This window comes from Vidua macroura, chromosome 15 (assembly GCF_024509145.1).
Source record: "Vidua macroura isolate BioBank_ID:100142 chromosome 15, ASM2450914v1, whole genome shotgun sequence".
NCBI lineage: Eukaryota > Metazoa > Chordata > Aves > Passeriformes > Viduidae > Vidua > Vidua macroura.
Genome location: NC_071585.1, coordinates 5,073,644 through 5,096,460, shown reverse-complemented (window position 1 = coordinate 5,096,460; position 22,817 = coordinate 5,073,644). Strand labels below are relative to the sequence as shown.

Below are 22,817 nucleotides of genomic sequence, written 5' to 3'. Positions count from 1 at the left end.
GGGTGGTCCTGAGAAACCTGTGGATGTTGGAACATTTTGGGAAATCATCTAAGATTAAATAATCTGAAGAATTTTGTGATTTAACTGTTGCTGTCCCTGTGGTGTGGTTTAACAGAAAAGAAACAAGGTACTTTGCATTACAGGAATTTCAGGTTAAAAAGCTCTAAGGTAATTCTTCTGAACAGGTGGGGAAAAAACCAAAATCCTGCTGTGTTTTCCCATTTGTAAGAGGAAGCTCACATACTGTCTTGTTTGGTAGATCTGTTGGAAATTAGATAATTCGGGAATTGAATACAGTGTGACAGGAGATCAAACCTTATTGAGCTGGAGGAGAAAATTTGTCATTCCTGGTTTTAAAACTAAGCACGACCTTTCAGGTCTGCACCAGTACATACCAGTTGGTAAACCATGCCAGAGAGCTGTCTCAGTTGCTTTCTTAACACAGAGGGTGCATCTGCTTTGGAAGCTGCTGTGCTGGTGGCCAAACAGAAAATACCAGTGGTGTCTCAAAACTTCAGCACCAGCTGCTGCCTGCTCTTAGCATCAGCATGAGCAGCACTTGAACAACAAAGTGCCCTGAGTGAGATTTCAGCTTTCATCAGAAGTGAGAATTAGAGATGGGAATCTCTGTTCCAGTGCTGTGCTGTCCTTGGGCTCTTTTCACCAGGTTTAGGGGAACTTCTACTCTCCTACAGGCTGTTTTGTAAGAGGATAAATTTTTAAACTTTTCCTTGCCTTTCAACACAGAAGCTTCAGCACTGAAAATTTGGCCATGCCTGATAATCCATCCCACTCTTGAATATTTGTGTTGTACTCTCCTACTGGCCTGGTGGTGTAAGCAGGTTTTTCTGGGTTATTTTAGATGGAGCTGACTGAACTTCTTATTTCACTTCTATCACTGGACTCCTGTTGAGAATAAAAGCTATTGAAATAGGAGCAACTGTAGCTTAAATTTGGTGAAATTACTAAACAGCATCAGATATTTTGGGAGGCAGCAGTGCCTTAGTTGATGGCCCTTCATTGCTTGAAGGCTCTTGTTGCTGTAAAGGGTTGGGAGATGTTCATTAAGTAAAAGCCCAGATTCTGCATTTGCTACCTAAATTCCCTTCCTACTCCACATGGAGGTTTTTCCAGTATGAACCTCCAAAGCAGAGCTTTGGTGAAGAGATTTGGCAAGGCTGAGGGCCAGTGCATGTGGTGTCACATGTCTTGAGTATTTAAAATAGTTAGGGCCACCTATTTACTCAGGAAGATTCAGCTTTGCTGAGCCTGAGGATTTCAGAGCAGAAAAGCCAGGCATATAATATGGAGAGCACCATCATCTAGCCATGCCCTTCTAGGCTTTATGAGAAGTGCTGCAGGGTATTGTCTCCTCTGCATTATTCTGTTCTTTAAGCTTTTCATCCCAGTCTGCTCTGCACACTTGGTCTACAAACTGCCTTTATTAAAGGTTTAGAAATATGAGCGTTGTGCTGAAAATTCGCATGTAACTGTCTACTCCTTGGATTACTTGCTGAAATGTGAAATAACTTTAATGACTGGAATAAAGCTGCTATAGCTAACTTAAGTGTGAGAATCCTTCAAAATAAAAGGGCTGGAAGAAGGGAGAGCAATGAAAGGCAGCAGGAACAAAAGGTGTTATGCTCTTCTGTAGATGAAAATCAGTAAGCATAAGGAGATGAGAGAAAAATTCTCCAAAATAGAAGAAGCAGGGGAGAGAAATGCTCTTTCATCAGTGCCAACAGCGTAGGTCATGCAGCTGAAGGCTGCTAGTTTGATGCCTGTTGTTGCCTTTGTTTGCTGATATCTAGCTAAGCACCCTGTCATATATATGTGAATCTGCTGCTTTCTCCTGTTTGCATTCCCCAAAATAGCTGACAGCTTTGTAAGGAACAGGCAGCTTAGTGTGTGCCCATAGAAACTGCTGATGACCATTTTCCACGAGTGCAGAAGGGAGTGACCAAAGTGCAGTCTTCAAAGTCATCCAAATGCCACCTCTCGGAACAGGTGTCCTAATGTGTAGGATTTGTGCTGTTCTCACTTTTTTTCCAAAATGATTGGTCTAAGTAGGTGCTAATACATAAGGAGACAAGGATAGCAAGTAAGATTATTGTGACACTTGAAATTATTTTAATATATTAATATCGAGTGTCTTCCAAGATGAGTTAGCTCAGGATGCACCTGTAGGTTGGAAAAGTGGGTTGGAGCTGAAATCCATCACACTGCTTCAGATATAAAAGATCAGACTTTATTATTTTGTCAGGGGTTTGGGTTGATTTTTTTTTTTCCCCCCCTGGACTCCCCAGACAAGCCTGGATGTTTTGAAGACTGCAGGGGCTGCCTCCAGAGCCAGTGTGCATCCTCAGTTGTGTAAGCTCACCTCACACTGGGGAGGGAACTGAAAACAACAGGTGTGCTGCTTTTAACAAGGGCATCGCTGCTAAAGGTGAGGTATGCACACGTGTCTAGAGACAGAGGATGTTGGCAGTGGCTTCAGAATGACAAAAAGCATTATTTTATCCTGCTTCCCTATGGAACATGAAAAAAAAAAAAAGAAATATGAGACTTTGTTCAGCTCAGCAGCTTTTTAATGAATCTTGGGGAATTCTGAGTCTTAAAGGATCAGAAATGCTTTTGAAGAAATCTCTGTAAATCACATTGTTTGGAAATATGTAGGCTGAGCTTCATCTTCTGCTCTGGCAAGGTCATCTTGCTCACAAGTTCACTCCTTTACTTTTGCCTCAAAAACTGACAGCGTGTTAAGTTAGAAGTTGCCACTGACTGGAAACTTATTTGGCAATGGAATGAATAATTCCATCCCTATGTAGGTCATATATTTTCATACCAGGGTAGTTATCTTCATCTCCATCCAGTGGAATGGCAGGAAATTGGCTAGTAAATTCCAGAAGGTGTGGGTATGACAGGGGAGAGGTGGCTGCAGTGTTGGGCAGCTGCTTGGTGCTGTTGTTTTTTGGGGCACCTTAAGCTGCTGCTTCTGCCAGGGTAAAATTCTGTATCAGTGCAGGGAGTGAGGTCCAGAAGCTGGTCTGGCTGAAAAATGTCATTTTGCAATCTGGGTTCATTTACAGAAACAGTTGATCCAGGTTGTGTATGCTTGTGCAGAGCTGGGAGGCTTGGAGGAGTGGGAGTGGGGCTGGATCTGGTGGCAACCCGGGAATGCTGCTGAGGGTGCAGTTGTGAAACTGTCCCCAGGCACTTGACCTGGTCAGGCTCTCTGCCAGCCTAGTTCTGGATGTGTTCCCAGGTGCTTAGCTCTGCCCCATGATTTCTGATTGAGTTTTACAGGAAGAATGGATTTTTACATGCTGGAGCCCTTGTGAAACTAGCAATGAGGCAGAGCATCTCCTAAAGATGTTCTTCACAGGGCAGCTTCATAGGTAGCACAGTTATGGGAAGATGAGTTTGCAGCAAAATTTTCCATGTTTGAATCTGATTTAAATTTCTCTAGACTGTGCCAGAAAATTTATTAGAAGAATGGGAAGATTTGTCCAAAGGAGTTTAACGAAATCACTTGTACACAAAGAAGTGATGTTTGCTAGGTGGCTCAGAGGGGTCCTGTCACTGACCCACCACTCCACCTTTTGGGACTGGCTCTAATCTCAGCTCTGGAGGAGTCTGTTAGGAAATGTTTGCAGTTGTGTGCTCCTGGAGGTGGCTGCAGGCTGCCAAGGCTGTCCTTGCTCTGTGCTCAGCATTCCGAGCAGCGTCACCGCCCCAGAGCGCGTTCCTGCGCGCGTCACGGACCCTGCTGAGCTCACCTCTGACAGCAGGGAGATGTCCTGGGCTGGGCTTGGCACTCGGTTCTGTCCTGTGGGACACCTTCGAGCCTTTCTCAGAGAGAGGGAGAGCTGCTTCCCATACAGCTGCCTTGGGAAAGCCTTGCTGGTCTCCCTGTGCCAGGGCTGGCTGAACCTGGTGGCCTTGAGTGCTGTACCAGCAGGGCAAGTGTTAGCTGGAATAATTAATCAATAAAGAGGGGTGGCAGCAGCTTGGCAAAGTCAGGTGGAGGCATGTAGACTAGTGCTACTGCATGCACCTGTAGGAGAGCTATGCAGATTGACCACTTCCTTGGAGAGAAATACTTTTCATGCTGGCTGCTTGCCATTTGTGAGACCTGTTTAGTAAGGTTACGTGCTTTGCTTGTGGTAATGAGGACTTGGCTTTATTTGAGCAGTTTAAGCTCAGTTCTTGTTCACAGAGCCTAAGGTTACTGTTCCCTCCTCCCTTTAAAGCTACATGCATAGATAATTGGCTGAACAAACAGTGGGCAAAACTGCTCCCTGCAGAAAAATAACTGCTTTTCACTGCCACTCATTCAGTGAAGTGGCATCTGGAAGACTCTCCAGATAGTCACAGGAGGTTTGGTGTGTAACAGGAAGATGCAAAGAAGCCAAATGCTACAGCTGTCAGTGTTCTCTGTGCTCTTGGATGGGTTCTCCTGGCTTGGTTTGCTCTCAGTTTGTGCTGATACTGACGGCTTCCACCCCAGCCACGATGTTCTGCAGCATAAGTACCCAACACATTTAAAAAACAGATGAACTGCTTTCTCAATCTCACGGAGGTGCTGTAGGGATTAATTAGTTCTGACAAAGTGCTTTCTGGCTGAGATGTCAAACTGACGTTTCAGGACTAATGGTATTGTTTAGTGAAACTGTTTGGTTCTCCTCAAATGCCTAATTACTATTTTAGAAGAATGTACTCTGTGGAGGGAAGCTTTATTGATTTAAAGCACGCAATAAACAGTATTGCTTTCAAGAGGCAGTCATTCATATCTGCTCTGTGCAGAGCTGAGATGTAAGGTGGTCACAGAGCTACTTTGAACTGAAATGTAAGTGAAACTATTGCTTAAATGACCCTGCAACAGCTTGCAGATTTCTCATATGTGACTTTCAAGTGCCTTAATAGCCTTGTACTCAGAACAAGGGCAGTCCCCTGCCAAGGAGAGGGCTCTCTGCTATTTCATCCTTCACAACCCTACCCCACAGGGAGGATGGCCTGCAGAGGAACAGCAGTGGGTAAAATAACCTTCTGGACCCTTCAAGCAGCACAGGGAGATGTAGGTAACCCCAGAAGTGCTCTGTGAAACTGTGCTGTGGTTAATTTAGTGGTTAATTTCGCTTGTGCTCAGCACAGCTTTGGATGCCATGAGCCAGCTGAGGCTCTGCAGCCACTAGAAGACATGCTGGTGGCACAGCTGCACAGGCTGTCCCCGTGGCCATCAGGTGCATAAATCCCATGGGACATCTTCCAAGGGGCTCAGGCACGTTGGCACCATGGCTTGGCAGCAGAAACCTGTCACACCACAGCACCTGGCCCCTGAGTGAAGAGGAGGAGTCATCTTCTGACATCTTCATCCTGGACACTGGCTCCATTGTTGGACTGTTTGAAACATTGAGGATCTATTTGAGCTGCTTATGCAAATTATCTCAAAGGGGATTTGGGTGGGGATGATAATGGAAGGTATTTGGCTGTCATGTGTGATGCAGCTCTTTGAATTATCCAGCTTGTTTCCTGTGAGATATCTCAGGCTGATGGCCTGTCTTGGATGGTGCTGGGTATTTTTAGAAAAAATAGTAAGACTTATGTAAATTCTGATGACCTGTACTATAGCTAATTCCAGGTGAGCTTTTCATATTGAATTTTTTTTTAATAAATATTCTTAGCATGAATAACATTGTAGAGTTTTTGGCATGGTTCAACTTGAAATTAAATCATTACTTTGAATGGGCTTTTTTGTTGGGACATGAATGTGGTGATGCTCAGGTGTGTTTGATTAGTGGTGTGTTAACCCTGAAGAGATTAAGGAGGTTAAACTCTCCCATTCAGTATATTATTCAACATTTCTCAACATCTGGTCTCTCTCCACTTCAGCTGTCAGTTGACCCACTTGTTTAGATTTTTCTGAAATTCCTGAAAGTCATCTCCACATCCAGCTAACCTAAACAGCTTGTCAGCCAGCAAGGCAGTAAGCCAGATTGACTATTTTTGCTTTTCTTAGGTCACACCACAAGGTCTAATTATCAGAGTTAACACAAGTTATTACCTTGATGGGACTGTTTAATTAATGTGTGGACACATACATAGAAGGCTTTAGGCTGTTTAACAGCTAGTTCTCAAAAAGTTTTCCAGTATTCTAGACGTGGGCAGATTTGTCTGGCAAAGAGATCAGTGAGTGTTACTCTGTCTTATTTTAATCTGTATGTGGAGGGAAGGAAAATGCCATGGCTTCTGCCATGTCCCATGGTTTTCTGTGGCACTAAAGCTTTGTAAGATATCTTAAACTTCTTAACTTTTCCGTGTTTTGCATTTTAAATTTGGATGTGAAAACTTAGCTGAGTTGGTCTATAATTCTGAATAAAGGTAGATAATATTGTCATCTATCTGTTAATTATTCAATGACTGCTGTGTGGCAGCCCTGGTGAGTTTCTCATACAACTGGCTTACTAATAATTCAGTTTAGAAGGTATCTGCCATCACCTACCTGATGCTAATGAAAGCTTAACCTGCGTGTGAATACTTTCTTAATGCACATCTCACTTGCTTCTCTTATATTCCTTGGGCAGTACTCCTCACTTTATTTTTAAGATTTCTTTTCAGGAAAAGATTGTGTGGATGGAAGGGGAGAGGTGCATGGCAGGAGCTTGGCGTGGTCATTTGCAAAAGGGTTGCATGAATGAAAATCTTAGTTTGCAAAGACAAATTTGCAACTGAACTGGTCACACGTAGTCTTCCACTCAGGCTTGTTTTCACACATCTTTTGTAAATGCCACTCTTATCCCTAAAGCAAATGTTCTGTGTTGAATTTTCTCATCTTTATTCTCTATTTGTCCAGTAGTCTGTAGCTAATACCCCAGAGTGTTTCCTGGTTTCTTTTCTATCTGCTTCCCAGATGCAGGCTCCTGCAGTTTGGGGTGGTACCTCTGACAAGTTGTGCTGCATCTTCAGTAGCCTGGCTGGGCTGGGGGTCCCTTCCAGTGCAGTCCCTGGGGTTTGGCTCAGGTGCTGTGATGGTTCTTCCTGGCAGGAAGAGATCCCTCGATGGGTGGAGGAGCACATGACTGCAGCTGAGCATGCTGCAGTTCACTGCCAGGTTTAGACCTGCCTCTTTGGGGCTGGGAGGGTTTGTTCTTGTGTCAGACCCTGTCCCATCGTGTCCCTGGCTGCTGCCACAGCCCCAGGCAGCAGGGTGGGGCCTGGAGGCTGCTCTGGTTTTCTCACCAGAGCCAGGTGGCACCAGGTCCTTGAAAGAAGGTGGCACTGGGTGCAGTTAGCTCCTGGGTGTTGGGGTTTTGCTGTGTGTAGTAACAAGAATGAGAACAGCCCAAGGGGTACTCACACCCATAAACCTTCTGCTTGGAAATCTGCTTGTGGCACTCGCTTCTGATGGAGTGTGGCACATTGGTAAGTGTTCCTTTGCAGTCACATTTAATACTGAGCAGATTTGCAGTGAAATAACCAAAGTTTAATAATTTTAACAAAGCTCTTTAAAGGTTTTATTGTTTAAATTACTTGTCTGGAGTAGTTGGGCAGTTGTGTGGCACCAACTCTGAATGACAGTACTGCCTCTTACCTGTTTTTGTTGAAGACAGGCTGGAAAGCTGCTTTGGTCCAGCTGCTTTGTGACCAGCCTAGATGCCTGTTCAGAGGTGTAGGGAATAATGAGGTTATGTCAGTATGAATTAGGGATTTCACAACGACAGTTTTATTATTTATATTGCATTCTCAGTATTTGTTAGTTTAGTCCCCCCTAGCTAGTGGCTTTGCAGTCAAAGGCAAGCTGTTGACCTGTCATTTTATACCTCTGTGTTTCCAGCTCTGGTGCACTCCTTTTTCCAGTGATTGTTGCTTCAACTTTTTCTCTCCCAAGCCATACAACACTGCTGCTTATTTCCCTTATGGCCATGTTTACAGGGTCTTTAAAGCCTTTCATAAGTAAGCACTTTGCCTGATGGGAGAAGAAGGTTTGTGGAGTTTAAAAAAAGAAAAAGGCAAGAAATACGCTGTAGGTAATAGATTCCAAAAATGCAAATTTGTTTAAGCAACTTCTTAAAAAGAAGGGAGGGAGGAAGGAATTGAAGATTAAAACCTGTGTTTATATACATGTAGAAGCTGGAGGCAAAGCAATCCATTCATAAATATACAATAGGATTTATGTCATGGTGAGAAGTGCTACATGCATATTCATGTGTAATTTGCAAATCCTTTGGTGATTAAATACTTTACTCTGAACTCAAGAACTAAATAACCTTCTTGTTGAAATGAGATGTCCAAAGGCTCTAATGGTGCTCCAGTGGAGGGGAAAGGCTGGGTGGTGTAATAGATCCGATACTTTAATTTTGACTCTATTAAAAGATTTTTGGTGTGCTTTGGGCATTATTTTATTAGTATAAGCAGGAAGTTTTGAACAAAGTATGAAGCAGAGAATTGCAAGAAATATTGTAAAGCCTGTCATACTAAGAAAAGCAAATAGGCTTAAGAACTTACTAGGATGTTTTTCTCAGCTTATTTTAATGTCACATACCTTTATCAAACTTTCATATCCCACAGGTAAGCAAAAAGTCAAACTAGTAACAGGTTGGAGTGCCGCTGTCTTAAATAAGTAGTTTTGTGCGAGTGGAAGTGAATTGCCTTGAAAGAATGTAGCCTCAGTTCTTCACTAGGAGATGGATATGAATACACTATTGCCAATGCTTTAGGTTTTCAAAAGTCTTTAAGGACTGTAGGTGAAGTACACCCTTTCTAACATCAAGAACAGGGAAAAGCACTGCTATGGAGTAGCTGTTTCCTGCACCTGGTGGTGTTGCATGCAGGCGGTGAGTGCTGCGTTCCTGGGCAGGGTGTGGTGATGCAACTGGTTTGTCTTGCCCGTCATTCATCACACAAGGATTCTCTGAAATGGGCCAGCAGCTGCCAGGCATCCTGCCGAGAAAACACAGCTCAGCCTGTGCCTCCAGCATCTGTGATAAGATGGGGTTGGGACTTGTGCGATTCTGTGCTCTGTGCCTGCTCTCACCTTCCTTGGGATCCTGTCACAGCTGGAAGTGGCAGCCCTGTGTCCCCTCCACAGCCACCAGCTGCTCTGCTTGTGCAGCAGAGTGGTGGCCCTGGGCCTCTGTCTGTGCTGGTGTTTCTCTACTGCTGTGGGCAATCACTAACAAACCAGAGCTCTTCTCAGTTCCTAAAACTGGACCTAAGCCTGGTCAGTTCCATCTAGGTAATTTCCCTGTATACCCTTTGGGAAAGTTGTGGTTTATTCTTGTATCTGGACTACCAACAAGTGTTCCTGATGGCTTGTTTTGGAATTGCTTCTTTTTCAGGTTATTTTGGAATTGGTCCTTTTTGTAGCTTTATGAGCTCTTTATCCTTTGTGCATAGTTTTGTGTTGGGAGACTATAAAGTACATTGATGCTGGATGGGAAAAGCCAGCAGAGCTCTTGTGCTCTTTCTTCATCACTGAGGTTAGTCCCTCTTTGAAAGTTGTGTTGTCTGATTTGGTTTTCCTGCTCTGCTCTGTAGCAGCTCACCTGTGGGATGCTTTGATTGAGCTGAACAAGAAGACAGAGCAGTGCACTCAACTCACTAAGGACTGTAAATGCATTTTTCTGGCTGGCACAGGTGTAGAAAATTGCCCTTTTAGTCTTGTTTACTTGTTTTTCTCATTCAGTCACAGGTAGTTTCTGCTCCTTGGTGATGAGAGAAGAGCCCTGGATCCCCTGCTGCTGTCTTGTGCTCTGATCGGGGGCATGTGGCAGAGACACTTTCCCTTCCGTGCCTGGGGGCTCTGCTGTACAAAGCTGTGCTCCAGCTGATTTGAAATAATGTTTCCAGGTAACTGTGAAAAGCTGCTGCTTTTACAATGGGCACTGAGAATTTGTATCATCTGCCATGTCAGAGCAGCAGTGTGTCTAAGCTGGTGCCTGGTCACATATGGGTGTGAATATTCAGCACTGAGTCCTTGAACTATATGAATTGGTGTAGTTCTGGAAGAAGCACAAAATTGAGCTAGATAAACCCTGTTCTCCTTAAGCTGAGTCCTGAGTTAGTGATTTCTTAGCTTTATAGGGTAGGCACTTCACCCATCAAACAGTTCAGATGCACACAGGGGAACAGCTGGTGTGTGAGGTGTGGTGTTTTTCTGATTACTGTGACCAGATAATATGCCAGTATTTTTTATTATATGTTGATGAGGAAAGCTAGGAGAGGTAAAGTTATTAACAAATCCCATGTTTTAAAAGAGTGCTGTACAGGTAGAGGCTGGATGGGAGGGGAATTTGATTTCCCCCCTGTTTTAGTAACTCTAAGTGGTTCTGATTGATCTGAGAAGGGTGTAGTGAACCATTGCTTACAGTACTGGAACCACTTACAATTTTGGTGGTGGAAGAAGTAAAAATGTTTGCCCTAGAGGTTGGTTCTGGCTGTGGGCCTGAGCACAGGCCCCACTGGCAGGGCTGGAGCTGAGGAGGCACTGAGCCATCCTGCTCTGGGAGGTGGCCATTCCTTTAGCCCGGGTGCCCATCTGACTCCTCACTGATTTTGCTGGCATGCAGAAAACTGCTCCCTCTCTTTTTGGGCACAGTTTCTGCTGCTGCAGTAAGTTGGAACAGCCCGAGGATTATCTGGCAGCAGTGACAGGTTGAGGTGGGAGTGACCTTCCTGCCAAGCATGGTTCCCCTGGAAGTCACAGCTCACTCCTGAGCTGCTGTCAGTGCAGTTGTGCTGTGCTTGCCTGGCACCACGGGTGGTGAGCGTGGGTTCAGCCAGGCAGCTGTGTCACTTGTAGTTTGTCTTTCAAAGCAGACAGCTTAAATATCAGATTGACGCTTTCTCAGCGCTGCGCCATGGGCTGTAATTCCATCTGCTGCGACACGGTGAAGGTGACACCTGGAAAGGTATGTGCTGCTTTCTGGATGTCCTCCCTGTAGCTTCTGCATGCAGAACTGGAGGCACCATTTTACCTGCTTCTTGGCCTTGCTCACCGTGTGGTTGCTTGGGAGGCTAGCAAAACACTCAGTATTTTCTCTGAAGTGCTGCTAGAATTTCAGTGTTGTATTTTCATTCATCCTGATCACTGCAGTTTCTGCAGTATCACCAGCCTTTGTCACTGCTTTGGAACAGTAGAAGCATCTGCTTATGCCATTGATTTGGCAATTATTAGAAGGACACTGAACAAAGGATATTATTAGTGGAAAGCAGGAATGTTTAAACACCTCTGCCCATAGGTCTGTGTTTTTAATAGTTCTGCGGATTCATCACTGATTTTGGAACTTGATAGCAAGTTGGCTCTCTGGATCAGTCTGTAGATTAGATTAAAGTTACTAGACAAGGGCAGCAGGAGTACTTTGTGCATCAGAGAATTTCATCTTGATCTTTGCAGGTGAGCTGAACTGTGGATAATGATTTATTTAGCTGAGCTGGTGGGAGTAAGTTAATATGCATGCTGTGAATTCTGCATTGGTGCTGTACATCAGCATTTGGGTAGAAATGAATAAAAAGACTAACACAAAAAAATTGTTGAAAAAAACACCTACTGGCATGGGAGTTGCATTTCATTCAGGTGCTGCTGGTGAAGTAGTAGTGAGTTAAGCAGCAAATTTCAAACCTGTAAGCTCTCATCATGGCTTGCTTAATAGCAGGTGTACAGTACTGTAAGGCACCGTGTCAGATCCATTAAACACAGCTTTGGCGTAAGGATGAAAATGAATAGCTGAGATATTTTAGGTAATTGCCTTGAGCAACAGTGGTGGTTGTATTGGAGCAGTTTCAGTGGGTTATAAACAAGCTTCAGCTGAGGCCAGATCAAGCAACTGATGGTTTGCAGAGTGTCTGGTGTGGTTTGCCTGGAGAGCAGCACACGTGGTGCGTGCAGGCTCTGCTCCTGAATTCCTCCTTTTCTGTACCCACAGAGGAGTGGGTGTTCAGATAACACTTTCACCTCCCCAGCTGCTTTAGTTTTACCTCAAGTGTCTTGCAACAAATACTGGTTTAGACTGAGGGAGACTGACTCATTCAGATGCTTCTTATCCCTTGGTGTATATAAAGGCTACAAAACCTGATAGTGATGGAGAAAAAGTGTTTCTGAGGGATCTTGGCAAGAAATACTACTTTACACTGTCTGAAAAAAAAAAAAAAACCAACAGCTTTTTCCTTTTTTTATTTGGATGGAAGAAGAGAAAGCACAACTGAGGTAAGCTGGACAGGATTGTCTTTTAAAGTGTCATTTATAAAAAAATTTGAATTATCCATAGAGAAGACTGGTTTTGAGGTAGCTTGTTTTTCAGAACCTTGCTTTCTAAATTCAGGGAAAGGTACTAGTGACCTGGGGTATTCCAGACCTCACAAGAAAATCTCAGGAGTGAACTCTCTTGTGCCTTAAAGCACCTGCAGATCCTGCAACGTGTTTTGCTAGGCTGCTTTACAAAGAGGGCTTATTTTTGTGAGGAGAGCATAGGTGTAGCTCACCATCTTCTGTTCTTGACTACATCCCCTGAAAACTGAGAGAAAGAAAATACCTTGTTAGAGATCAACAGGAGCTGGGGCTTGATATGGCACAATACAAAGAAATGTGATTTTCTACTGTGCCAGGTTTGTGTGGCCTCTACTAGATCTTAAGAGCTTATTTTGACCAACTTGTATTTTCCGAGACAAAGCTGAAACTCTTACAGATTTGTGCCTTCTGCTGCTTCCCTCGACTTGCAGGGAAGAAAAACATGTGAAAACGGAGGTGGTTTGGCTTGACTTCTTGCAAAACTCCAAAATAATACTTGATGCATTCTGCACCAAATGCTTAAAATCCTATTTTGGAGTTCACATTAAATAATAGGCAATTAAAAATGGAAAATCCAGTGCCAAATACATCCTTTTGAAAGTATAGCATAAGCTGTAGGTATGTGATTGCTTAGGATAGGGCTGTCCATAGGATGTAGCTGTGCTATGTGGATGAAGCCAGCTGGAGTGGTTGGAGCATGTTATGTCAGATATTTAGAGATTTGGGAAGCTGAATTGAAATCCTCAGCAGAAGAAATTCAAGAATTGCCACAAACATAGTATAATCAATGAAAAACATAGCTGTTGCTCTCAGTTTTTGCATTAAAAGCCCCTGGATGGTTTGGCCACGTGCAGTGTGGAGGGGAGCCCTGGTCTGAGCCGCAGACCTGGGGCTGCTGTCGCTTCTCCTGGGTGCTCTGGGCAGAGCTGCTGCCTTGCAGAGCAAAACTGGGCACCAGTAAATGAACTGGTGATGGCTGAAGGAGCAGACATCTCCGGTGTGCTGCTGCAGCATGCTCTGTCTGGCAAACACCTAGGACAGGGCTCTCCATCTGGCGTGGGCTCGGCCCTGCAGGAGTCCTGCTGCCATAGGAGCCGCGACCCGCCCGCCCCTTCTGCCGGGATAACCCGGCACGGCCCCGCCGTGGGCTCCGGTGTGGAGCCTTGTCCTCACAAAGAGGCCAGAGCAGCACGTCACCTGCGCTGCTGCCGTGTCCTCCCCTCTTAACAGCTTCAGAATACAGCTTCAACAGTCTGCTGCAGTCTGCTGCCGGATGCTCAGAGTGACAAAAGAGGGTTAAGGATTTTTTTAGCCATCTTTGGGGAAGCGGTATGTGCAGCTGAGGGTCACAGCAGCCAGTGCGAGCCTCGCGGGGCTCAGCTTTGTATGCGCTGGCCTGCGAGCTGCAGACATTCCAGATACTTGTGTTCGTTTTGGCTGTATCCAGGCACGCACTCACAAAGAGCAAGATGCGTGCAGTGAAGTATAAATCCCGTCCTCTAATGACTCAAAGCACTGTTGTGCGCGCATACATGCTTAACAGATTGTATAATTAGCTGGCTTTGTAAGCTGGCAGCACGTATGACTCTCCAGTAGCCCCCTAAAAATCCTGTGTGGTGTAGGGAGTGTATGCGGGTCCCTGAGCTGCTTGTATCCATGCAGTGCTGACTGCTGGGCACAAGAGAGGGGGCTGCATCCCCTGTGCCCGGAGCAGAAGGGCTTCCCAGGCCCAGTGCCACCACCCCTGCCTGCCCCGAGCCCTGGGCTGGCAGCAGCTCTTCCTTTCCCCCTTGGCTGCCGATGCTGGGCTGGTTTGGCTGGCTGCTGTGGGCACAGGGGCTGTCCTAAGGCAGTGCCCTTGAAGCCAGGCTCAGCAGATGGTGCAGCCCAGCTCGCCAGTGCGCGCAGCCTGCGAGCCGCGGGCGCTGGGTGAGGCGCTGGCCCGCGCCGGAGCCGGGTTTATTCGCAGCGTTCAGCTGAGGAGCGGTAATCGCGGAGCTCCCCCGGCCCTGCAGCACGGGCACAGAGGTGTTGCTGGGCCCGGGAGCACGGCGGGACAAGGCTGGGCTGCGTGCCGCAGGAATGCCACAGGTTGTGCCGGTGTCCGGGAGACGCCGAGGGTGGGAGCAGCGCCGGGGCCCGGGGCTGCGTGCTTGGGGTTTCACTGGAGCCGGGGAGGAGCCGGCAGCAGGGGAGCGAACGTGACCTTGAAAATCCTTACCGAGATGAAAAGGTGCAGCGAGGGAGCGAATTCCCAGCGCGCAGCGCCCGGCCGGCCGGGCCGGCAGCGAGCGCGGCGCCGGGAGATGCCGTCCCGCGGCCCCGCTGGCCCCCGAGGGCTGCCCTGGGCTCAGGCGGCGTGAGTCGAAGGGATCGCTTCTGCAGTTGGCTGTTTCCATGCCTTTATAAGTAATAATGAGTCTGGAGGCGGTAGCGAGGCGAGCTCTGGCAGCTGGAGAAGATGGGCCACTGGAGAGGACCAGGTTTAATTATGATTCCGTGGCAGGTGGAGCTCGTCTGTGAGTTTGGTGCTCAGAAATCTGGTGAGCCGCCAGACAGCTCATCCCAACCTGCAAGGGGGGCTGTGGTTTTCCCCAGTGCTGCTTCTGTTGCTGACTCTCCTCTGTCCCTGGCGTGCTGTGGACTGCTGAGTCCCCCTAACCCAGCTGGGGATGCCCTGCTCAGAACGCTCTGGGTGCTGCTCTGCTCGGTTCCTGAGCAGAAACACTTCGGGGGAGGGCTTGGACGGTGTAGAACTGCTGGCCTGGGAAAAGGAGCGAGGAAAAGCTGTGTAGAGAGAGGTGGGAGAGATGCTTTTTACAGGAGCAACAAACCCTTAGCCTGGCTCAGTTGCTGATGTCTTTGTGCTGTGGATCCAACACAATTCTCCCTCTCTCCCCTGCGCTAGCACAGGTACTTGTACAGTCACATGCTAATTCAGGTTAAATAACTAAATCTCCTAGAAACTGATCCTTTTCTAAGATGCTTTTTGGGTGCTTCTGATCCTGAAGCATGTCCCAGGAAAGTGACACTGTACAGATAAAGCAACCCTTGTTGTGTAAAAAAGTAATCAACACTTCCTACTATGAATATGTACTGTAAAATGGAAAATGCTGCATTCCTGAAGAAATCTAAGTATTGTTACAGCTTGACTGTGGCACTTCTGTTGCTGAGGCTGCACTGCAGCTTTGGAAGCAGATACTTAAAATTCATTGGTTTGTGGTGGGTTTTTTTTCCTCTTGACAAGGATAGAATAAAACCTCTTTCTCCATGGCTATAGGAACATACCCTTGTGTGTTTTTTGTTGGAGGAATTCAGGCATTACTGATGTCTTCGATAATTCCTTTCTAAATGCTTTGCTTAGAGCATTTGCATAAAACCTTATCTCACACAAGTTCAGGGTTTTTTTTCAGTTTTAGAGGATCTAGGAATTTGGATGTGTACCAATGACCTTGGGACATTTGTTTTTAGGTCCTGTGGAATGGGGTGGCCTCAGCCCAAGGGAGGGGGGGAGGTGGAACTTGCCCCTGCTGACGGGGGCAGTCCCATTGCTGTAGTACATGAAGACTTGTTTCCCTGTTGAATAGCTGAGGGGTGACATGAGCAGTCATGCCACCACCTCTGATGCTCCTGTAGAAACAGGACTTGGTCGTGCTGAGTGGCAGAGTTGTCAGGGTTGGTGTAGGCTGGTGCGTGCTGTATCCAGTGAGATTACAGAGGATGTGCTGCATGTCCAGAGCCTGCTTCTGAACAAAGCACAGGATGGTGTGAGCACACCTTTTCTGTCAAAGCTGGTGGCCTTGCTGGCCAGCTTTTTCTTATTGCTCTGAGCTTCATGCCATGCCTTCAGTTTTTGTTTGCCATGGTACTTAGGACAAATCTGGCATCTCTGGCCTTCTTCTTTGGGGTTATCTGGCTTGTAAAGCTGGCATGAAATGCAACCTGTTAGTTGGGATTCACCTCTTCACCTTGTGATTTTGTACTGTGGAATAGCTATGATGGTGGTAGTGACACAGGTGTCTCTGCTCTCAGACAAGCCAGGAGCTTGACTGAGGTCCATACCTACTGCATATGTGTGGGAAAAGTGGGAATGCAGAGACAGCAAAAAGACACAAACAATCTCTGGGTTTAGCCACCTTTACCAGGGCATATTGGAAAGAGGAAGATTTGTTCCTTTGGAAGGAAGGAGGTTCCTGTGCTCTTGGACATAAACTGAAGTAAAATAGTAACTAAATATTAATAATGAGACTATGTAAGGTGTGTCTCTGCCACATACCTGGAGCATGAAGTGTGAGCAGTGGTGATAAAGTGACATGTATGCTGAGTCTCTGCTTAGAGGAAAGAAATGCTGTCTGTTTTGAACTGAGGAATAACTGAAAAACCAAATCCTCACCTGGCTCGTGCCATTTCTGAGCTGGCAGGAGGACTCTTAAGTGGGCTTAAAACTGCCCAGGATAGATGGGAAAGGGGAATGCAAGAGAGCAAGAGGCATTATAACTTCCATATTAACACAAATTTGATCTGTTGGCAAAATATATTCATGGTGGATCATTAAAAATAAACGATGTTTGTGAGAATAAATCAATCAAACTCACTTGGTGATGCAAATCTCACTTTTGCTGTCCTCAGATGCGTGAGCAGCCTTCAATAGTTGTTGATTTGTAACGACTCCCGTGCAACGTGTGAAATACTGAGCTATGTTTAGTGCTTTGTACAGTTCTGCCTATAAACAGTTTGGCATGGGTTTTTTTCTTTTTTTTTTTTTTTTTTTTTTTTTGGCTTAACTACATGGTAAATCAAGGCTTTGTTGCTTTTGATGAAAAAGACACTAAACCTCTTAATTTTATATTCTTACCTTCTAACTCTAAATCTCCTAAAGTTTTACTTTCACGAGGTTGTTCTGGAAATTGTTCTTATTCTGACATTTCTGTTCATTTTTACACAGTATGGCTTTTCAGGATCTGAGAACACATTGCCTCAACACTTACAGCAACAGTAGTAGACTGTAAAGCTCATACTGTCAATTCCAAGTGCTGCATTCATGGGCTGAGACTGTGCAACCTGGGCTTTCTCCTCTTTGGATCAAAAGTGAGCTGCCATGCTTTCCAAAGGCTGTCCTCGGTGCTAACTCACAAGGCAGAATCTGTTGAAATAGTTTTGGTTTGGCACTCTTGAAGGAATGGCATGGATTGCAGTCTGCAGGGCTATGCTTATGCTTGGGTGAGTATTCTGTATCTGGAATCCACAGCTGCTTTGCAAGCAGAAGGATTTTTGTTCTCCTGTGTTCTCCACTGCTCTGACATCATCTCAACCAGGCATCTGCTCTGATTCTTGCAGGCAGGCAGAATACTCCTGTCCATGCCTGGTACTGCTGAGTTTACAATGGCATTGAAGGGGCCCTGTGAGCACCCTGAGGCCCCTTGGGGGTTCATGTGGCTTGGTAGTTTCCTCTGTGTAGAAGGGTTCTGCTCTATCTGGCCAGATTTCCAGGGTGGCAGGCTGATGTCAGATCAGAGCCGTGCAGTAATGTTTTCAGAACTGGGCACTGCAGAAGAGCTGGGTGCCTGCAGCTGATCTGGCTTTGGGCAAGGAGCAGAAGATGCTCTGGTGATTCCCTGCTGCTTGCCTAGGCTGTGTTCTGCAAGGGGTGCAGAGAGCCTGCCAGTGTTGCTGTTGGGGATTGGGACTATCAGATAGCTCTATAACTCAGAACACTTATAATTCAAAAATAGCAAGCAGGCAGCCCTACCAAAGCTGCTGTAAGGATGAGCAATTAGCCCAGTGCTAGCAGGAGGTGAACCAGGGAGCACCATGCCAACCATGTGCATGTAAAACAAACTCCTGTGCTTCCCTTGTCCTTTCTAAATGGGGTTTCATACTAGCAATGCTTGTTTCCTACACTGGGGAGATTAGATGAGTCCAGTGATGCCACTCTAGGATTGTCTGTCTTCCCACTTTATGTGTCATGTGAACAAAGGGCACAGGAGCTGACAGGAGCAGGTTGCAGGAGGCATTTGCTGTTCACAGAGCATGCTGGTGATTAGTACAGCACCATGCTTTGCTTCTGAAAGAATTCAGGTTTGTAAGCACTGTACATGAAGTGTAAATTCAGTGCCTGATGAAGGCCAGTTGTGGAGTGAATCCCAAATCTCTTCCCCATCATTCCTGCCTGGATGGTCAGCCCAGTGCTCACTGCACTGCACGTGGTCCTGAATGCTGAGGTAGGGCAATTATTCCATACTTGCCTCCTTGCTGAGATCTCAAATATTTATCTTTTTCTGACAGTAGCTATTGGTTCCCTGCGCTAGGAGCTGTATTGTGGGGGGAGTTTGTCCTGTACACCTCCTTATCTTAAGGCATCTTGCCAATATAAACTGCTGCCACCCACACTAGGCAGCCTTTCAGGGAAGCAGGAATGCAGGCTGTAAGAGCAGAGACAGAGCCTTCCAGTTCATAATCTCCTAAATATGTCTGGGAACTAGTCTGACTACTCTGGATGCTTGGTAGTCAATTTACCCCATACTCTGAAGTGACCAGTCCCCTTATTCAAGAACAATTGAACTTCCAAGTGAAGAGAAAGCTGACTTAGTTTTAGTTAATCTGCTAAGGTTGTGCTTGTGGCAAGGCTACTTTTTGTCCTAGAAGAACTGAAAGCAAACTTAAAAACCAGTGTCAGCGATTTAGAATTAAAGATGTTTGAATTACTTGCATGGTTCAATTCCAACTCTTGCATGCTTTTAATTCAGTAGTGTTGTACTGTTCTCATCAAGTTGTACCTTAACACTTTTGTATCTTTTCTGCTTAATTGGTTCAGGAAAGCATGCGGGATATAGAGGCTGGCAGGCAAGTTAATGTTGTGAGAAGCCTCATCTCCCATTTCTTGACTTTTTAACCTTGAACTATCCCAGGAATTTTTGCATTTGAGTGATTAAGAAGGTATGGCTGACCTCCTGCTTGCAGAACCAGTTTGTTAATCACTGGGAATGATCTAAAATCTGCAAGTGGTTTTTGATAGCCTTCACCTTGAAAATAACTTCGTTGTTCTTTGCTTCCAGAGGTAAATGATCTGCACTGAAAAGACATACACAGGCAAACAGACTGTCAGTGTGTGCAAAGTAGAGCTTGTAAACCTGCAGGCCTTTTCAGAAGTAGATAGAAAAGCAAGCAGCTGACTGTACTGGTGTTCTAGGCATACTTGTTGTGCCTGGTGGGGTCATAAACCATAAACCAGATTGATGCTTCTGTGAATCTGTTTGACTAATAGAAATGTATAAATGCATTTGTGTTCAGGATGCCTGACTTTCAGGTGTCTTTGGTGTCTCCTGACCTCTTTTATGGAGAATCTACTCGGGCAGTATGTGACTAATTTCTGTATAAAGGAAGAATTTAAATGTTACCTGCACATGTGAAAGCAGTAGAGGGTCTAATTGGCAAATCACACACAACTCAAGATCACCTTAACAAGGTACAGAGGTTACCCTCATGGCCTGGACAGAAAACATCACTGAGTTCTTGAATGTCAGTAAAAATGTATAAAATTATGATAGCTTGGAAAATAAGCTCTGAGGAGAGATGTTGGACTTGCTTACCCTAGAGGTGGCCCAATGGAGGAGGAAATACAGGGGCCAGGAGGAAATACAAGGGCAAAGAGGTCTTCAGGAGGCTGAGAAGATGCTCAATAACCATGCAATGGAAACAACCACTTCTGAAAAGCAAACAGCTCTGCAGTTTGAGTCGCTTGAGGAGATGTGTTGTTTATTTTAAGTCATTTCTCTTGGTAATATTTATGTTGTAGTTTAAGCAAATTTGCTTGGTTTACACTAACAGCTTTAAATATGCTTTTTTCTTCTCAGAGTTGACCTCATTTTACTGTAAGAGTATAATTCTGTTCCCAGTTATCCTTTATCACAGCAAGATCAGGACCACACACTGGCAGTCTCTGAAATGACTTGAGGTAACCAGAAGTTTAAGGTGACTGGGCCTTTGTGTGGGTTTTGGCATAATGTCTCCTAAACTTTGAAATGTTGTATTTGATCTCTTGTAACTGTACTCTCCTTGGACTATAGTTAAGAAGCTTCTCAAATCTGTGATCACTTCTTAAAAGCTTCTCCTTGTTAACCTGGCAAGCACATTCATGTTCATGGTTCCCCTCTGCTAATGGTGGTCCTGAATTGGGCCTTTCTGCTCCTCTGGGTGTAGAAGTCTCCCCCTCCAGCTCCTCTGCAGTTGGTGAGGTTTTGGTGCCACTGAGGTGTGACTTGGCCTGGAGCTCTCTGCTGTGTCCCTGCTGAGGATGCTGCTGTTGGGGATGAGCTGTGTCCCTGCTGAGGATGCTGCTGTTGGGGATGAGCTGTTCACTGCTGTGTCCCTGCTGAGGATGCTGCTGTTGGGGATGAGCTGTGTCCCTGCTGAGGATGCTGCTGTTGGGGATGAGCTGTTCACTGCTGTGTCCCTGCTGAGGATGCTGCTGTTGGGGATGAGCTGTTCCCATTGCCTGTTTCCTAAACTGCTGTTGGAGTGGGAATCCAAGGGAGCATTTCATCGTGCACAGGTGTGTGGAGATGGGGTGAGAAAAGCTTTGCCAGCAAGATCATAAAACATTCACTGCCACACCTGCAGCCTCCAAAGGCAATCCTCCCTGCAGTGAGAGAAGATGCTCCCAGGGAAAATAGTTACTATAGTGACAAATGGCCCTGGTGTGTGTGAGGGCTGGATCACCAAGCTGAGTAATAAATGTGTAGGTGTCTATTTTTAAAAGCTTTTGTGAGGAGGAGATTGCAGACAAATTTTCTAGGACTACAGCAAAGTGCTAGGTTTTTCTTTGCTGAAGTTTAAAAATAATCATTGTCTGTCTTGAGAATGAGATGACCTCATTAAAAACAAAGAAGCTTGTATGTCATCGTGTGGAGCCTCCTGGCAGTGATTCTTGCAGCAGCCTTCTGAGTTCCAGTAGCAGCTCTGCTGGAAGTTTGAGTTCCTCAAAACTCTTGTGTGCACAGCAAGCCCAGTGTCACAGCTGGAGCTGAGGTGCCTTTAGCTCATTCTCTATGTCTGTGTAGCACATCCTCGCACATAATGAGCAGTGACTTTTATTCAAACAAGAAATGAAGAAATGCTATGTAAAAATACATAAATAAACAGAAGGCATTGAAAATAAAACCTGACTCCAAGCTTCTCCTGCAAAATGCTGGGTTGAAAAGCTGTTTGGTTTTGTAAGGGAAATGGTATGAGTGGAAGTATGTGCCACAACTCATAATTGTGTCCTCTGGCTTGACTTCTTGCCCAAGGGCTTGTCTGCCTGACACACTTGCTGTGTACCTGTGAGTGCAGGAGGGAAGGGGAGAGCTCAGCAGGGCTGGTAGGGTGTTTGTCAGGGTTTGGTGGCTCATGCTGTAGCTGTAAGAGGAGCTGACATGATGGTCCTGAGTGATCCAGGTGTTCCTGGTGCAGTGAGCTGCTGCTGTGGGTACAGCAAACTGCAGGAAATCCCCTGGGCTGTCCTCTCGCCCATAGAGTCATGAAGGATTTCATACGAGGCCATGTGATCTGTCCTGAACTGATTACAGTAAGGCTCTCCTGTTTGAATGGCTTTACTTTGTTAGGGGCTCTGAGGAGCCCTGCAAACACGGGGATTAAGTGGGTTTATGCATGCTGTGAGCCTGGCCCTGTGCTCTTGGTTTATAAACCTTCCCTTCTCGGTGGCCCAAGCACGGTGTTTGCTAAGTGCGCATCCACCTGTGTGCACTTACGTCCTCGTGGCTGTGAGCCTCACCAGGAGCTGCTCGTGGTTTGCTGCTGGAGGCCCCCCGTTGATACCAAAATGCAGTCATTACAAAAATAGCATTTCCTGGTTTAGGCAGTTCAGAATTGATTTCTGTTACCACTGCAGTATTAACTCCAGATTTGTAAGTGGCACAGGTCACCCGTCTCCAGCTCCCGCTAGGAACCTCTGTACAGCCATGTTTAACAAACCTTCTGCCAATCAAAAACTGGTTATACAAGGATTATTTGCCTTCAGTTTCCCATGTAATGAGGTTTTTGATTGACAACAGTGGAGCTCAAGAATATAGAAAGGCTTTCTGAATCTAAGATGAGCAGGTTTTCATTTAATACTGTTTGCACATGATAACATTGGCTTCCAGTTTTATCTGTGGTAGAAACTGAAGGTGATAAAAAATAAGAAATATAGAAACCCTTCTCATTTTAAAATAATGTGACTTAGGGAATAGAGGTAGGAAGCTAACTTTGTATTTCGTGCTGTGGGATTGGGATTTGGACATCATTTGCTGTACAAATAGTCGAGCTACTGTGGGCAAACATTTTGCAAGGATGGAAGTATCTCGGGATGTTCACTATGGCTGGTGGTGAGCAGTGGCTTTACCCTTATACTGCCTCTGCCTGAAGACTGTCAGATGCTCTCAGATTAGGAAGTTGGGTGATGCTGTTCTTTTACCTGGATTTGTTTCTGAACAGCGACCTTGACCTGCTGTGTGTGGTGGTTGCTGTGGGTACCTGTTTTTCAGGTGTCCTA

The 22,817-nt window shown here is 45.7% G+C and overlaps 1 protein-coding gene across 2 annotated transcripts in view; it reads left to right on the top strand.

Moving 5' to 3' along the window:
* Positions 1-22,817, top strand: part of WWC1 (WW and C2 domain containing 1) — a 66,592-nt gene that overhangs the window by 2,757 nt on the left and 41,018 nt on the right. Inside the window, exon 1 of one of the 2 annotated variants that reach the window (XM_053991013.1) lies at positions 7,346-7,422. The exons of the other annotated variant lie outside the window; for it this stretch is intronic. The gene's annotated coding sequence lies outside the window, so the exon portion shown is untranslated. Of the gene's footprint in view, positions 1-7,345; positions 7,423-22,817 lie in introns of those variants that run through there. 2 annotated transcript variants of the gene reach the window in all.